This window comes from Polistes dominula, unplaced genomic scaffold (genome assembly GCF_049000335.1).
Source record: "Polistes dominula isolate Pdom_NZ unplaced genomic scaffold, Pdom_raw_medaka contig_27, whole genome shotgun sequence".
NCBI classification, from domain to species: Eukaryota; Metazoa; Arthropoda; class Insecta; order Hymenoptera; family Vespidae; genus Polistes; species Polistes dominula.
In genome coordinates, this window is record NW_028300906.1 from 2246808 (window position 1) to 2266367 (window position 19560).

The 19560-nt window shown below is 30.1% G+C and overlaps 1 protein-coding gene across 1 annotated transcript in view; it reads left to right on the forward strand.

Annotated features, from left to right (window-relative positions):
* Nucleotides 1-19560, forward strand: part of Sol1 (CUB domain-containing protein Sol1) — a 395528-nt gene that overhangs the window by 144837 nt on the left and 231131 nt on the right. The gene's annotated exons all lie outside the window — the stretch shown is intronic.

Genomic DNA, 19560 nt, shown 5'->3' on the forward strand with positions numbered 1-19560 from the left:
TATTGGTTTTCTACTTACATTGGCAATCAATTCGAATACATAAAAAAATAAAAAAAATAAAAAAGAGAGAGAGAGAGAGAGAGATAGAAAGAAATGGATAGAATTTCGCTGAAGAAAATAATCAAAAAAAAAAAAAAAAAGAAAGACATGAATTTATTTCACCCCTATCCCGAACTCTGGGGAACCCACCACAGTGTGTAACGAGAAAAAATTCTTTCTACGAGTCAATTTTATTTAAAAAAAAAAAAAAAAAGAAAAAAAAAGGTGATAAAAAGTAAGAAGATAAAAAAAAAAGAAAAGAGGAAGAAATGGAAAGGGAGAGTGATCTTTTCGTTTACGACAATCCTGGGGATCAGTTGATGATGGTGATAGTGGTGTTGGTGGTGGTGGTGGTGGTGGTGGCTCGCGATTACACCAAATGCCACGTCCTCTTACTCGCGTTTTCCTACGGATTATGTAAAGTTCTCGAGTTCGTCCTATATTTCGAAAGGAAAAGAAAAAAAAAAAAAGAAGAAAATGACTCCCTCGGTTCGACGTTAACGGAATATAAATCTTCAAAAGTGGTGAGAGAGAAAATCAAAGAGAAAGAATTAGAATGAGAATGAGAATGAGAGTGAGAGTGAGAAAATAAAGAAAGAAAAGAAAAATGAACAAAAAGAAAGAAAAAAGAAAAAAGAAAAAGAAAATGTTAAGTAGGACTTTCCACCCATTTTTCGATGGGTGGTAAGTTTGAACAAGTCAAAGGGACTCCTCCTACCCCTCACTCTCACTCTCACCCCCTTTTCCTCTTTTTTTTCTCTCTCTCTCATTTTGTTCGTTGAATGATTGAGTTTTATTTGAACTTAGCGTTCAGGATCACGCAACGTTGTAAAAAATATGCATTCGTAGTAGTGTTTCTTACCCTTCTCTTTCACCCTTTTTCCTCTCCTCCTTTTCCTTCCACCCACTCTTTATTCTCATTTTTTTTTTCTTACCATAGGAAGATTTTTAGTTACTTATTGGAACTCTTTAGAAATTCTCAACGAGTGTGTTGGAACGACTCTACCAACGACAAGAAAAAAGAAACGAAGAAGAAAAATAGAAGAGCCGGGGGGGGAGGGGAGTGCAAGCAAGGGGAACAAAAAAAAAGAAAAAAAGGGGTAAAGAAACGAAGAAGAAGAGAGAATCGTGACTTTCTCGTAAGCTCGATCGAAAGTATAATATAAAAGAGAAGAGAGATCACGCAGAATGGTGGTGTGGTCCTTCTATCGTGAATTTGAATGCATTATCGGAAAGGAATACGTTATCGTTTCGAGGTGATCACCTGTAATCGATTTCTTTTTATCTTTTTTCTCTTTTTTCTTTTTTCTTTTTTTTTTATTCTTTTATCCTTCTCTTTCCTTTATTTTTACATTATTCTTCTGTTATACGAGATCTACCTTTGGTTATTACAGGAATATATCAAATTGTTATCGATAGTCTCAAATTCATATTACGATAGTAACCTTTTTTTTTTTAAACTGTTATCTCTTTCTCTCTTATTCTGTAATTCTTGTGGTTTTTATTTTTTTTATTTCTCTCTCTCTCTCTTTCTCTTTCTCTTTCTCTTTCTCTTTGTCGATATAATACAACAAGTCAATATAGTTTAATCCGTGTTGCTTCTATCGGATCTAATTTAAGGATTAAATTTTAATTTCATGCTTTAACAGGTCAATGTAATTCATGTAATTCATCAATTTAACAGATTTAACTTTTTAAATATAATATATATATATATATATGGAACGTGTTCATCTTCTATTTGCACTTGTAATCGAAAGGAAATCACACAGCATAGATATAGATATCTAGTTATTATTCGATAATGAACATTGTTATCTACACCAAATATATGTTCAAAGAGAGACAGATAGATGGAAATAAAGAATTAGAGTGAGAGAGGGAGAGAGAGAGAGAGAGGGAGAGAGAGAAAGATAGAGATTTGGAATGACACGATATGTGTAGAATAATTATGCGCAAGCTCGATAATGGAATAACAACGTGTGGCTGTTTTCACGGTAAATAATGCGAATGGGTCTGACGGGTTTTGGTGCAGCAGCAGCAGTAGTAGCAGTAGCAGTAGCAGTAGCAGTTGCAGTTGCAGTAGTAGCAGACTATACTGTCGAACTGTGTAATTGTAATTTGCATTGTTTTAAAGCAGAGTGAGATACCCTGATTCGCGAATCGACGTTATTCCAAGTGTCGAAAGCACGTACTAGGATTACTCGTTATGTTTACCAACATGTACACATTTTGAATTGATACTGATACGAAGGGGGTGGTGGGTGGAGGACTGGAGGGATGAAGAGGAAGAAATAAATAAACGAGTACTCGTCGAGGTAAAAAAAAAAAAAAATTTATCATTCAATAAAATGTACATTAAGGGTATCATTCATTTTTAAATTTGTAGGTATCTGTGTGTATGTGTGTGTGTTTTTTGTTTTATTTTATTGTTAAAGGTTTTATACAAATTTTAAATTCGATATTCACGCGTCGCGTGGTTGTTGGACATCGGCGTTTTCGTTGGATTCTTTTCAACGAGAAATATATATATATATATATATATATATATATATATGTGTGTATTTCGTATCAATATTTTTCACGAGAAGGTAAAAATAGTACATTAAAAATCTTCGAAGGGTGGTGGTGGTGAAGGAGGAGGTGGAGGAGGAGGAGGAAGGATTATATTGTACTAGAAATGATGTGTACGCGCAAAACACGACGACACAATTTTTAGATATGATATTGGGATTATAAAATTCGATAAATACGAAAAAACTTGACGAATGAAATCGGTCGAAAAAGAAAAAGACACCCTCCGACTAGGAAAAATAATAATAATAATAATAATAATAGTAATAATAAAAGGTATAAAAGATAGGGTGAGAGAGGAGGGAGAGATAGAAATGATATTTCACGAGTTAGATACGCGTGTGTGATTTTTCGTTGAGAGAAGTGGCTTTGGAAGGGAGCCATAATTATGGCATTGAAACTTTCTCCAGTTGTGAGCCTGTGAACCAACCGACGTTGGCATCCCTCAGAAAAGAATATACTCGGTGACCGCGAAATTAATTTTAAAGCTTAACTTGGCTGACATTAAAACACACACACACACATATAAATAAAAACTCTATATATACTTATGTATATTATATACCGTTGTGAACCAACAGATCCTAAGCTTTAAAATGGGTTTCACGCTAACTTTGCAAAACTTATCTGGTGACTTTACAAAAAAAAAAAAAAAAAAAAAATAAGAAAAAAAAATGTACAAATAAAAAATGAAAGAGGAAGTAAGAAAAATAAAAAGAGGGAGACAAAATGAAGGTAAAAAAAAAAGAAAATAAAAGAAACCAGTTGTCTTCTTACCAAGCGAGTGTAAGAAAGAAGAACACCGTCCCTTTTGTACTGCCATCTGCATTCCTATTTCTTTTCTCATCTTTTTTTTGTCTTTTTGTTTTATTCCCTACTTCTTTTTCTTCTTTTACTTCTACTTCTTCTTCGTTATATTTCTTTTTTTTCATCCACCCTACCCTTCACTTTCAGAGTATACTGGGTTGTTACATGAACATCGTACCACTCTGAGACAATTTTCGAAGGACATTTTCATTGCGAACAGCATTGTAATACTTTCTGCTATTTAAATTAGGGACTATAACTGTAAGCACGTTAAAAAGAACAGTCAAAACAACAACAAAAACTACAGAATAAAAAAGAAAAATAAGATAAGTAAGGAAAAGAGTAAAAAATATTAAACAGACTTTTGTTTTTCACGTTTTTCTTTAGCCGATTAAAATCAGGAAAAGATTTTTCTCTTCCTTAATTTTATTTTTATTCTCTATCATGTTTTTAAGTTGAATAAACCCCTACATGTTCGCAAGGTAACATAGTATTTTTTATTTCTACCGTTTGCATAAATATTACTTTTCTTTCTTTAATTATATTGTTAATAATTTGCTTCGTAAGTTAAGTAAAAAAAAACAACAAGAAAAATATTGCAATTTCTTTCGAATTCGTATTAGGAATAGAAATAGTAAAAGGTATCTGAATAAAATAATTCAACAAGGATTGATTTCTACGATACGTTTCCAATCATAGAAATCTATGTCTGTCCTATCGATTGTCATATTTTTCTAGGCTTTCAATTGAATATAAAAAATAAATAAAACAAAATATAAATAAGAGAGAGAGATAAAAAAGGAAAACAGATTTCCAGGTGGTGGTGGTGTTGATGATAGTGGTGGTGGTGACAGTGACAGCTGGTGGGTGACGATGGGTTTGAGGTGGTTAGAAAACTGGGTCAAGTAAAAGCTCGGCCCCTTTTTTCTTGTTCTTTTTTTTTTTTTTTTTATCCATGACAATAGAAAAATATATGAAGATGAGAGAACTTACAATGGGACGTTGATAAACGTTGATGTAAGTGTTGAATATACCTAACCCTCTTTCCGTATTCGAATTTCTTCGCGCGTAAAAGGAACAAACGTTTCCGTACGAAAGACGTTTCCGTTTCCCTATTTCCTAAGCGAACTTACTCCTGGGTCATTCTTTGTTCTTAAAACTAAATTAATGGAAAGGGAGAAAGATGGGGAAATCCACCAGGGTGTAGAACACAATGTAGCACAGGTAGGGAATTTCATATTAACTCGGTTATGTGTGTGTTTCATTTTCAAAAAGAAATTATTAAACGTGGACAAAGGTTAAACAACCTACTGCCGACTATCAAAAAAAAAATCCTCCAGAGCCTACTGTAGATCATAGACGGCATTATAAACATTGTCTATGGAAGTAGATGGGTTTGAGAAATCTTCCAATACTCGCTAGTACCACACACAGATGGTTTTTTGAGTTTAATTACTCTTCAGAAGTATTTAATAATTTATTATTTCTTGTTTCGAATTTCTGACTGTATTTCTTGTATTTTACTCTTTATACTGTACCATTCATCTCATTCTCTTAAATCTTTGTTTTTTGAAAGTTGCATTTGTACCATGTGTGACTTTTGTACTGTTGTACTTTTGCTTTTTTCTTACAACAATTGTTAAAAGTATTTGGAATATTTTTGTACAATTATTTATCGAAAAAATATCGTTTTCATTACATTAATTTGTTTATTTCAAATTGAAAGATATAAAATAACAATAGTATGAACTCTTGTAATAAATGTTATTACAAAATTATATTTTAATATTATCAGTTATAAATACTTTTGAATAACGGTACGATAACATGAAAACACGATTTCTGGTTTTTGAAGTGTTGTAAAGTGAAATATTCTCGTTTCTTCTTACATAAAGCAAAGCTTCGTGTATATAAAGTATACCTCTTGTCAAAGATACTTTAATAGTTACGTTGAAGTTTTCCTGAAGTAGAGAAGATCCCATCACCTTTTTTTTTTTTCTTTTCTATTTGTTTTCTTTTTTCTCTTACTTGTTTCCCCATCTTCTTCTTCTTCTTCTTCTTCTTATTTTCTTCTTATACTTCTTCCTCGTTTTCTACATTTTCTTTTGACAAGATGAAAAGTAAATGCGTATCTCTCGGTTGATAAATAAAACTGTCACGATGTCAGTGTCAACATTATAATTGCTAATGTTTATTAGATAGTTTAAAATTGTAAATCTTCACATTGCTAAATTTATATTCCTTACGATATATATTCGTCATTTTCAAAATAATAAAACGAAACTTCTACTACTGTTGCTGGTGCTGCTTAGCTGTAATTTTAACAATGAAACTAGGCCAAAATGAAATTAACTTTTTATTTTTCACAATGGTGTGACGTATTAAAGAGAAAAGTGTCGTGAAAATTTGTTAAGAATGGAATATTGTTAAAAAAAAAAAAAAAACCGTAATTCCGATATTCAAAAAATATTCCGAATGATAAAAAGTATTATCGATAATTACTGTTTCATATTTATTTATGATTGACTTTTGTACAAATGTAATATTTAACCAGTTAAGTACGTTTGACGTGTATACACGTCGGACCAAATCTCTACTGCGGTGCGTTTGACGTGCATACTCGTCGTGTAAAATTAAAAATTACCATTCACTATAAAAACTCGAAATCTCAATAAAATGTAATAAGAATATTATTTGGTAATATGTTCCCCTTTATATTACCAATACGACTTCTATGTATTTTATTTATATTTATTTAATTGATTTTTATTTATAAGATGTGCCGTTTGCTCGAAAAAAAAATGGAAAACGCAAGGAAACAAGGTTTTGGTGTAGGCGATCTGTGAAGTCACACTTTGCGTAGTACCATGCACACTTTGAAACATATCACACATACATAGCTTGAAATTTTCTAAACTATTTTCTTAATTTTCTTGTTTATTCATTCTTCCGATCTTCAATTCTTTTTTTGTTTATGTATTTTATTATTTTTTTGACAATTTTCAAACTTTTAGTAAAAATAACGTATTCAGAAACGAATTGTTAGTTTTTTTTTGACTTTGAATAAAAATGTAATCCTTTCTCGTTTTTCGTCAGATATATAAAAATACCATTTGCCCTGCATTCGACGTGTATAACACGTCGTTGCTTGTTTTTAATTCCGCACCCTGTGGTGATCTTTTGAAACTAAATTCCACAGTCAACTGGTTAAATGTAAAATGGATTATAATAGAGGATGATAACGTTAGCTCGTTCAGCGAATTTTTTTTATTGTTGTAAACGAATTATAAAATAAATCAAAAGATTCGTATATCGTTACTTCTTGTATTTTTTTTTTTTTTTTAATATTGTTCCTTTGTTTTTCATGCGAAAGATTTTCCCTCTTTCTGTCATTCTCTCACTCTTTTTTTTACTATTCGATAAGAAAAATATGTATATCAGGTGGAAAAAAAAAAGAATGAAAGAGTAGAGTAGTGTATGGTGGGATCGTAAAGTTTTGTAAGAGTAAATAAGAAATGGAGAAAAAAAAATGGTAAAACCAAATAAATAAATAAATGAAAAAAAAAAGTAAAAGAAATAAATCGAAGTTTTTACTAAAACATCTTTGGACAATTTTCAAACCAATCGATACTTTCATTTATTACGATTATTTTATTTCTTTATTTCCCCGCCCCCTCTCCCTTTCCTTTTATTATTCTTTTTCTTCTTCTTCTTTTATAAATCCAATCTAAGAGAAGTAGGAGGAACATCTTACGTAGAAAATCCAGGAAGAAGGAATTATTTCTTAAATGTAGAGTAGAAAGATGGGAAAATGGTAGGAACGAGGGGTTGTGATGGGTAAGAGGAAAGGTTTAACGTTGAAGGTTTAGGGAAATACTTAAGTTAGAGTCGAAATATACTTCACTCGATCGCAAATCGTATCGTTTTCTTTCGACATTGCTCAAGGAAATTACATTCTAGAATAACTTGAAATTATACTCGACAAAGAGTTATACAGTCTACGTATGTATGATAAATCCTCTTCTATCTTGTGAAACTCTTACCTTTGAATAATGTAACTCAAAGAAAGAGAGAAAGAGATAAAGAGAAAAAGGATAAAATCAAAAACAGCAGAAGCAGCATTAGCAGTAACATTATACTAGAAGGTTTAACATTTTCAAATTTATGTAATTAGAAAGATCATTTAATATTACGTTTTACAAATTAGGCGTACATTTTTTTTTTATAGAAAATTGGAGGTGAAAAATAAATATATATATAAAAGAAAAGAATATTAATAATAGTAATATAGTAATATTATAAATATAATAATATTTTATATATTTATATATAATTTTTTTATTAACATACTATATTATAAATATATATATAGTAATAATAATAAATAAAAATAGAGAAATATTATTTTTAATATTATAGAAATTTTTCATTCTCATTATATTATACTTGCGTACGTACTTACATTAATTTTCGTTAAATGATAAATATACAGAAGGAAGAGGGAGGGGAAGGGAGGGAGGGGGGGGGGAGTTGGTTTCTTTTGAAAAATGCATAGAATTTTTACGAATAAAAAGATTCTCTCTTTCTCTCATTATAGATAAATAAATATACATAAGTGTGTGAGTGTGAGTGTGTGTGTGTATGTATGTGAATAGACTAGTATATATATTTTTCTTCGTTCGCTAATGCAAGTTGTCTATGGCAAATGAATGTGAGGAAGAAAAAAAATATATTATATATATAAAATAAATAAAAGAAACTCGAGACATATCGCGTGCAGTTTAACGAGCTACGAGATTTGTTTCGAGAGTGGGTTGAAAATTTAAAGGTACTTACATAAGCGAATTGCATGGGGGAGAATTATGGAGTACCCAAGGAATAATACAGGTTACCTACTTCACCGCCTTTTTTTTTTTTTTTTGAGAAAAAGAAGAAATTTTCGAAGAAGAAAAAGAAATAGAGTATAAAGGAAGAGAAAGAGAAGGGAAAGGGAGTTTAAAAGGAGAGAGAAGGGTAAAAGAAAGGAATGAAGGAAGGAAGGAAGGAAGGAAGGAAGGTTATGTAGTTGGACGAGATTGTACGAGCTATTATATGGAAAAAGGAAAAGGATGTACCGGTATATGAGCGTTAACGGACCCCATAGTTATTTCCCTGCCCCGTTTTCAAGCAAACCACCCTTTTTTCACCCCTAAGCACCCTTCGTGCACCCACAGAAAGTCGTCTTTTCCTGCCAGAGCAACATCGTCCTTGGTTACAACGTTCACTAAACGAGAGAAAGAGAGAGAGAGAGAGAGAGAGAGTTTCTGCATTATGCACCAAGGACCTTTATTACCTCGATAAAATAGGATTACTTACTACTCAGGTTTTCAGTAATCGTTGGTTCCGTTTCTACCCTCTCACCTCTTTCCCTACCAAAAAAAAAAAAAAAAAAAATGAGAGAACAAAAAGAAAAAGGTTTAAGTTCTTTTCAAATGTAACAAAGAAACAAAATCTACACAAGAATTAAGGATTTTTATATTGAATTTATTTCAATACGATTTATTAAATGTTATTTCGTATTTATCGTTGTCGAATAAATTGGTTTACAAAATAAAGGATTATACGAGATAAAGAAAATAATATTATTTAATGGGATTTTATATAATATTTAATTGATAAATGGATCATATTGAAACGTTACTTGTCAAAGAGTATATTTGTAAAAGAATATAAAAGAAAATACAAAGAATAGAAAAAAAAAAAAAAAAAAAAAAACATAGCTTTACTACGTCGAAATTGATTAAAATCTCATTGATAATTAAATACAGGCTGTCAGGCAGGCAGACAGGCATGGAGGTGGTTAAAAGATTTATAAAAATTGACGAAAAGAAAAATGGTATCAAAGGAAAAGTTTTGATAAATTTTTGATTATTCTACAATATTTCTCTCTCTCTGTCTCTCTCTCTTTCTCTCGACCAGGTTACGTTAGAGAATTTTTCTTTCTTTTTATATTCGCATTTAAAATATATATATATACTTTTTCCATTCCCCATACATACAGGGGTATATACGATATACACACACATGGGTGTATACGATATACACCCATTTACGTTTACATAGATAGAAAATTTAGGAGTAGCGTTATAACTCTCAGGAGAAGTAACGTTGAAACCAGAAAATGCTTTAGGCGTTAGACTTGAATTCAACAAAATACCGTAAGGCATTCGCGTTTTCTACTGGATGTTAAAAGGGAAATCGAGTCCGGTAGTTTTGCAATAGTTGAAAATGTTCGTTCGTTCGTTTTCTCGTTTGTGTGTGTCTCTCCCTTTCTCTCTCTCTCTCTCTCTCTTTCTGTTAGTATTCCTCTTATCCTTCTTTTCTATTTCTATTCCTTCTCGTGTTCCTTATTTTCATCTACATGCAACCCACTATTCCTTTAAAACCCCTATCACCCCCTTTTTCAAACCCCATACCTCTCTGTTCATCCTTCTTCTTCGTTCTCGTCACTAGTTAAACCTTTCACAAAGCGTTTAAGACAGCAAAGGAGGATAGAAGGTTTCCTCTCGATACCGCATGAAATATACACATACTCGTATATACAAATATACACATAGAAAGGAATATAGTAGACATACAAGATGATTCTCGCGATTCCTTTCTCAGAGTGAAAGCGTACACCTCCAAGAAAATGATTTTCAAAGGACTCACCTTATACCTGTATTCATCTATTCAAGGATGAAAGTAAACTTCTTTGTATGATGTGGCTTGTTAAACGAGACGTATTAATTATCATTATTATTATTATTATTATTATTATCATTATTATTTCATTTCAATAATATATATAGAGAGAGTACTTCTTTGTAAGTGTTAAAAGAGATGATGATGACGACGATGATGATGATCATCGAAGGTATAGTTCACAATTTAAATTGATGATTAAAAGAACATAAATAAATGAAAGGAAGAAAAGATAATTTGTTCTTAAGTTTCACTCCAATTTGTTTTTGTTTTTTATTTTATTTATTTTAAAGATAAAACGAAGCAGGTCTTTTGGTACACGTGAGGATCAAAAAGTTTCTTCCTATTCTAACGAGCAAAAGACTCAAACGTTATCGAATTTTATTTCTCTCTCTCTTTCTTCTTTCTTGACTTCAATCGTAAAAGTACTTTTTTACATGAAGATAATAAATAAAAATAAAAATAAGTAGAAAAAGTGTATGATAAAATCCAACGTAGAAAAAAGTAAAGTAGCAAAACCTAAACAGCAATCGTTCTCGTAATCGAAGAGGGTATCAAATGTACGAGGTTTTTTTTTTTAACAAGGAATGGGATAAAGAGTACACACGTAAACATACACCACGTACATACAGAGAGAAAGAGAGAAAAAGAAAGGGGAATGGGTAGGAAATATTTGAACGATTTTAGAAAAGAAGCTCGTCTTTTTTGCGGTTGAATCGTTAAAAGGAACGCAGAGATTATGCAAGAACAAAAAATGTGGTGAGATCGAACCGAAGTTCGTCGAGCTCATCGAAATCGAAAAGGGATGTGAATGAAAAAAGGCAAAAGTAAAAATTCAATGAAAGGGGAAAAAAAGATAGAGTAAGAGAGAGAGAGAGAGAGATATAGGTGGTTGATAGAAACAAGGGATGATTCTCAAAAGTTTTCTTAACTTTTTCGAATAACGCGTACGATCCCGATGAGATTTCTCTTTTTTCTTTTCTTTTATTATTCTTCAAGGACAATGTTTCTCTTTTTACTCCTACCGTTCCAGTTTCCTTCTACTTTTCTTTCTTTTTTATTATTATTATTATTATTATAAGAATAGTTTTTTTTTTGGTCTACATACTAGTCCCCTCGTATCTTCTTATTCGCGCCATTTCTAAGAAATGTCCGAGAATGTGACATGAAATTTTATGCTTCGCCAAACAAAACCCACCACCACCTACACCCCCACCACTTCTTATTCTTTCTTTCTTTCTTCTTTCTTTATGTTTCTTTCTCTGTCATTCCCTAGACGTGTTTCTTCGGCATTGCGGTCGAGTCATATAAAATATTCAGACGAGAGATACGTCGAGGTCCTTCGTTCCTGTCGAATTATATATTTACATTTTACATTTAGCTCTCTTTCTCTCTCTTTCTCTCTCTCTCTCTCTCTCTCTCTCTCTACTTATACTAACTCTATCCTTTTCTTTCGCACCGCTTACATATATACATGTATATCTGTATATGGGTGTATGTTTCTAAGAAAAAAGAGAAAGAAAGAAAGAAGAAGAAGAAGAAAAAAAAAAGATAAAAGTAGAAAGGAAAAAAGGAAAGAAAAAATAAAGAAACGAGAGAAATAGGAAGACATTGGAGCCAAGAATAGCATGGATTTTAATCCGAGCCAAATGTACGACACGTTTTGAAAGAAATTTCCTTTCTCTTGATGGCCAGACATTTTCCACTATACACTTCATACACTATATACATATACTCCTACGTACGAACTAACCAACGAACGAACGAACGAACTTTCTCAAAAAACTTTCGTTGCGAACTAAATTTCTTCTTTACTCTTTACACGAGTTGTCTTCTCGCACGATTAAAAGCAAAAGAGTTTCTTCGAGTTTTGCCACCGAACTGTATTCTCACACTCTCTTCTATATTCTTACTTGTCTTTTATTTTATTTTATTTTATTTTATTTTATTTTTCTTTTTCTTCTTGTACTTTCTTTTTTTTTTAGTTTCTAAAGATTTTCACATATATATATATATAATAAAATAAGTAATATATAATATATAAAATAATATATACGATATAAAATATAATATAATATATATAGTATATAAAATAATATAAATACAAAATATAATATATAATATATAATATATAAAATAATATATACAATTTAAAATATAAAATATAATATAATATATAATATATAAAATAATAAACGATATAAAATATAATATAATATATAATATATAAAATAATATACAATATAAAATATAATATAACATATAATATATAAAATAATAAACGATATAAAATATAATATAATATATAATATATAAAATAATATAATATATATGTATATATGTAATAAACTAAATATATTTATTATCATGAAAGATCAAAATTAGAAAATGTCAAAATTTACAATGGTCACTTGGTATATGTGTGTCAGAAATATTTAATCTACAAAAATATATTCAAATATTTGGTGTTTCACGGATGTATTTGATATGTGTCAACATTCAACTATGTGAATCTTAGCATTCACCATAATTTCGGTCTTTTCTAACATAATATATAATATAATAAATTTCATATATTAAAAACATTATAATAAAATAAATATATGTGAATCAAATATATTATATATACATATACAATATATCTCATTTTCTTCCTGTTTTATTTTGTAAAAGTGATAAGATAAAGGAAAATGAAATTTTTATCGACGTCATATAGTTTCTTCATCTACATCGTGAAACGTTATCGACTCGTTCGAGATTATCATTGAAATCGCACTTTTCCAATTCAATTTGAATTTAAATAATCGTTCAATCGTAAAGTAACATCGTGTAGACGACAACTTTTCCTTTTGAATTTTCTTTTCAAAACTCAAAATATCTCTAGAAAATATCATCTTCTTTCTCTCTCTCTACTTATATTTTTAATTTTTAATTAATCGTTAATTTTTTATAAAGTATCATTTCAATAATCAAAACTTTGTTCAACGATGACAGTAGAATGCAACATTTTCAAATGTATTTTTCATTAAGGGTTGCATTTTACACGATTAATGTTTCAACGTTTGCATTCATTTTACCGGATTTTCGTTTTACCATTACACATTACAGATTTTACATGTTCGACCGATTCAATGTGTTTCTCTTATGAAACTTCGCTTTTACGAACAAATTAAATTAAACGTAGTTAAACATTATGTCGATAAGGTATTTAATTGTGTCCATGTAAACGCGAAAAATATTATTACAATATCATCCTAATTAGTTCAATTAAATTATAAAAATATCTCGTACAAATAATCAATATTCGTGATATACCGTAAACGAAAGTTATATTATTCATAATTATTATTTTATTCTATATAATTAATATAAAATGATAATAATCAAATAACGAAATATATATGCGAAATAAATCAAAGCAATGTTAATATAAAACAAAACGTAATGTAAGAAAAATAATACCAATATATAATATGATTGTTAAGATTTAATTTAAACAAATATCATGTTACAAAAAGACACGAAATATTGTTTAATTTTTTTCAACTTTTCGATATTGAAAATTTGTCATAATCATCTGTTAAACCCAATACATAAAAGAAGAACATTTTGTATTTGGTAGACACACGATACGTTAGTATAAGATCAAGCTTAACATAAACAATCGAATGTTATTGAAACGTGTTAGTATTGTTTTGAACGTCAACAAAGTTACACGTATTAGATCTTTGCTCGTTTTCAACACATAATAAGACGATTTTAATAATGTTTAAAAGGTACGTTGATAAAATATTACGTAGAGAATAATAATTTCCATTTCAAATATATTATTTCTTTTTTAATCATTTAAATAAAAATCAAGACATTTTTACAGTTGACTCACAATTTTTTCATGCTACATATCATTTTTAATTAAAATTCAACGTTATTGTTCAAATTATCTCTGTTCTTGTCCTTTTAAAATTATTTACATATATTTTTCTACAACTATGACATAATTAATGTAATTCATAGCGTTGCTGTAAAACGCGATTATTCGCAAGTTTATTTTACACATATTCAACACATTTACCTTCTATCATATATTTCAAAAAATTTGTCATAATTTAAAACACAATAATTTAATCTTATAAACATCAAAATTGAATCGTTTATTTGTTTTAAATATTACATTAGATTTTTCTAGTTGGAATAAAACAAAAAATCAGTTCACTTTTATCGATTTGTCCAATAATTTGTCAACACACGTAGGATTTTCTTTCAGTATTACACAACCCAACTACCTCTCTCTCTCTCTCTCTCTCTCTCTCTCTCGGTTCTTTCCTTCCTATTTTTTTGTGTCCCTTTCTCTCCCTTTTTTCTTTTCCCTTTCTCTCGCCATACTTTGTCAAGCTCCGTTCGATCGTTCACGCTGCAATCGTAAACTCTTTATTCTCAACATGTACGTATCGGGAATATTCAAGTTGTACGTGTGCAAAAGATAGGAGCTCACGTATCCGGATGTATTCCAAATATTTCGATGTTCACAATATATACATCATTTGTATGTGTAGGTATCTAATACACGTATATTTGTTTCCTCATATATATATAAATATATATGTTTATATGTGTATACGTGTATATGTATTGGTGGCAGAAGTGAAGCTACTCTCAAAGAACTGTTTTATATGATTCTACGTGTACTTTACTACACTACTACTATTACCACTACTACTGCTACTTACTAGTACACTATATATCTCCTTCTCCCTCTCCTTTCCCCCTTTCTCCCTTTTTCCTTCCACACTCATGTCCTTCTTCTTTCTCTCTCTCTCTCTCTATCTATCTATTTCTATGTCCCAAAACTAAGTTCAATGTGGTATGTCGTGTAACACACACTTTTCTTGCAATCTGCAACGTGACACCGGATGCACCGACGACATCGTACCTTCGACACACGTATCTTCCACGTGCCGAAACTCACTCAAGTCAAGACGAAGACACATTTTTACCAATCACCTCTTTCCGCAACCTTATTCATAGCATTTCTTTATGATACATTATTGTTATATTTTGATTATTTTAAAATTCATACGTAATGTACATATAACAGGTGAATATAAACCCACTTAATATACTATTCGGTCAATCAATCAATTTTTCACTAAACAAATTATTAAACAGTCAGTACATTAAGCATTGTTTTTAACGTTTAATGATTAAACTTAATTATTGAAGATATTTTATTTGAAAATGTAAAATATGTTAATTATTTCGATTAAGTATTTATAGATGATAATATAATATTATTGACACACACACACAAATATTTTTATAAATGTTGGAATTAATTCTGTATTCGATATTCTAATAAATTTTAATTAGTTTCGTTTAATTCTAGGAATAAACAAGTCGATTATATTTTATTTTGGAAATGTTAAAGATATATACATATATATATGTAGTATATTATTATTTTATTTGATACAATTAAATGATATGTTTAATTAAATACAATTTATATGTCGTGGTACATATATCAATCTCATATCATTTGATTATTTTGATTTATTTACTGACTTAAATCAAGCATACAATTATGTACCTACACATTTGCATGTGTATCAATATGTATATACCTACATATCGTGAAACTTCTCTAATCTTATAATTGAAGTACTCAGATTCATATAAAGATTCAATAAAAATGAAATATATTTTCTTTATAAATGTTTAATTAATAATTTTTGTAACATTGACGTGCCATTTATTCTTATCAGATGATTACAAGGTTTCGTATAATAATTTTTATGCTGAACTTTGGTTTATTTCTCTTTTTTTTTTCCTTTTTCCTTTTTTTTTTTTTATAAACGTCAAACAACAGGAGTAAAGTTCGCAAGAGCGTGGTTAAAACTCGGCCGCCAAAGTAAAAGGAAATAAAAGAGGACTCGACTTAAGGGGTATCTATATTTAACGGGAGAGTGAAAGTAACACGAACCTGTAATTTACAACGTTGCGAAACCACAGCTTCGACGGCTGCTAGCTTCCTTTCTTTTTCTTTTTCTTTTTCTTTTTCTTTTCTTCTTTTACTATCTTTTTTTATTCTTTCTTTCTTTCTTTCTTTTCGTGCGGTTTAGTTAAATCAATGAAGAAGACAAGGACAGAGAATATACGTTAATTAATGCGTCGTTTTCACTGTTGGTTCTGTCCTGTCACAACTCCACCCACCCCCCCTTACCCGTTTCGTTGAAAAACTTTTTAATTCGTTCGAACACTTTCATCCCTCTCCACACATCCCACCCCACGACTTTGAAAACATTTTGTCAAAGATTATCGAAAACGAAATTTCTTTGCCAGCGGAGTAGGGCGGGGGGTTTGAAGAAAAGAAACAAAAAAAAAATTAGTTTGAGAATATTTTTCTTTTTTCTTCAATCAATCCTTGAACACAATTTTTTTATTCCATAATTATTACTATTTTTTTTTGTGTTTGCAAACAAAAAATTAACCATTTTTCCCATGTCGAGAAAAGAAAATTTTTTAAAATGTAAATGAGGGAGAAGAGGAAAAGAGTAAAAAGGATAAGAAAACAAAAAAGTAAAAGAAGAATAATTCAAAAGTACGTTTAATATTGTAGAAAGGAAATAAAACGATAAAAAAAAAGAAACAAAATATTAAATTATAATTTGTGGATACATTTATTTCTTTTAATTAATATTATATTAAAGAATTATCAAGAGATCAGATTCAACGAGTAGGTAAAAGTAATTTATTATTTAAAATGATGAGAAACCACCCCTTCAACTCCATCTTTCGTGTGGAATAATTTTAAGAAAATTTTGTTCTGAAAGTATTTAATAGAAGGGAACGATGAAAAGTGTGAAAAAAAGAAAGAAAAACAAAATGTACGATAGAGATAGAGATAGAGATAGAGAAAGAGAGAGAGAGAATGGTTGAAGCTTAGCCAAATCTTTGCAGTGTTTGTATATGTGTATTGCACAGAAGAGCTTTGTTTTCGTACGAAGCTTTTCCGTATAAGCGGATCTTTTTTTTTCTTCTTTGTTTTCTTTTTTTTTCTATTATTTTTTATGCACAAACACACATATATACACACAAGCAAATATAAACGTACGAGCATCATGCACGGACTCGTAGGAAAATAAACTCAAAATAAGATAATAGAAAAATAAGAGAATAGAAATTTGTAATGCAATACACGTTTTGATAAGTAACCAAAGTTTTGATCTTATTAATTTGATTGTAGAAAATTATAAAACACAAAATTATTATTATTATTATTATTATTATTTTAATAAGTTTGAGAATATTATAATTAAAATAATAATAATTGAATAGATAAAATATCATATTAGTAAACTGTTCGTCGATAAATTTTAGTAGATGCAACGATGACAGACGAGCAGAAGGGTTGCTTGACAACCCGTTCATCCTGTTGACGGGTCATTATGTTCTAACGTGATTATGTCAGTCAAATGTCACGAGGATAGATAGCGATTAGTTAAGATAAGTGTAGGCTAGCAAAATGTCGTGTTATAATCTGCAATTATAATCTTTCTGTAAACTTTTCAAACTTTTCAACTCTTATATATGAATTTTGATCTATTCAAAGTTATCTACAATATTTGTCGTAGAGAGGAAAAAAAATTCATTTGAAAAATAGAAAAAAAAATGCAGAAAATAATATTACAAACGCATATATATATAATACATCTATTAACCACTTGACATACATGACATTATTTTATGTGCCATTGTAGACTTTGACGTCTCCAAAACGTCAAAAATTGTTTTCGGTTTTTGTTTCTGCTTTATGAAATATCACAAACTTTCCCATCGGGTCACTCTGGTGGGTAGACCCTTCTACTATTGGTTAATAAGTTGCATTCAGTTTCTTCCCTCTCTAAAAGGGGTGTAACTAATTTAGATATAAAAACATGTGAAATCAAGTAAGTCACTGTCTGCTCGTAATATATACTCTCTGTTCGTAATACATTTGCTTTGTTAATACGTCTTCATCGTTATACATTCTATTCGTTATACATTCGTGTGTTATACATTTTACACATCATACATTTATACAGTTAACATCAAACAATTGTAACACTTAGTCGCTAAGAATTAAATTAATAAATCATTGTTGACTGTAGAATTGCCTTTAATATACTACAAAACCACTCACACCGTATTTATTAATATACCGTCGTGAGACTTTCGTATAAAACGTGCGTATAATTGCAACTTAAAAATTGTACATTAGTTTGAAACGGATTCGCGTTAGTATAACATACAGTGCTCGCGAACATATTTTATTTGTATGTCAAGTGGTTAATATAGTAACAATCATCAAAGTAAGATTAAAAAGATCAAATTAATCTATACACACGTTTAGATGTGTTTTTTTTGTCGGATGTAGTAAAAATTCTAATTGATTTTAAGGTTTTGAAAGAGGGAAAGGTAGAAAAGAAAGTAATAAAGAATGATAAGAAATGAAGCAAAAATAAAAAAATAAAATAATAGATTTCCGATGAGAAGGAACGATACTATACTTACCTGAAATAGCAGCAGCAGCAACAGCAGCAGTAGCAGCAGCTTTTAATCGGACCTAAGGAAAGGGTGCTAATTTTTTTACAACTCCACAGAGAAAGCTTCTTCTAACACAGAGAAAGAGAAAGAAAGAAAGAAAGAAAGAAAGAAAGAAAGAAAGAGAGAGAGAGCGGGGGAGAGGGGGGACTTTAAAGTGTGCTTTAACGAACGCCAGTGCAAAATCCTTACTTCCTCTTTTCGAAACAGGAGAAAGAAAGAAAGAGAGAGAGTGAGAGAGAGAGAGAGAACAAAAAAAAGGAAGAAAGGAAGAAAGCGTCGATGAGAAACTAAAAATTTTCGTCGTCGAGTAGAATACCTGTGTGTTATCCCCCTCTCCCCCCTTTCTCTCTCTCTCTCTCTCCTTTCTACCCTCGTCTTCCTTCTTCCTTCTTCTTTCAGCCCTTTTTACTCCTTTCCTTTTCACGATGCTTTTCGTTTTCTTTTTTTCTTCTCTCGGGAAAACGAGCGGATTTTCTCTCTCTCTCTCTCTCGCTCTTTCTCTTTCTTTCTTTCTTTTTGCTATCGCTTTTGTTTCAAGGATAAAGGAACGATCCTCGTACATTTTAAGCTTGACGACCTGGCCGATGTAATTGCCCGTCCCCATCCCGGAGATCATAAAATTTGAAAGTAACTGGCCAAGCTTCAAAGAAAACTCTTTAACATGACTTTGGTGTGAAATTATTATTCGTTCCTTTTCTTTTGTTTTATTTTTATTTTTATTTATTTTTTTTTTTTTTTTTCATTCAAATTCTTCATTTTCTTTCTTTTATAATACGATTTTTCTTTATGATTAATTTTTTATACCCTCTGAAAAAAAAATATTTGAAAATAAAA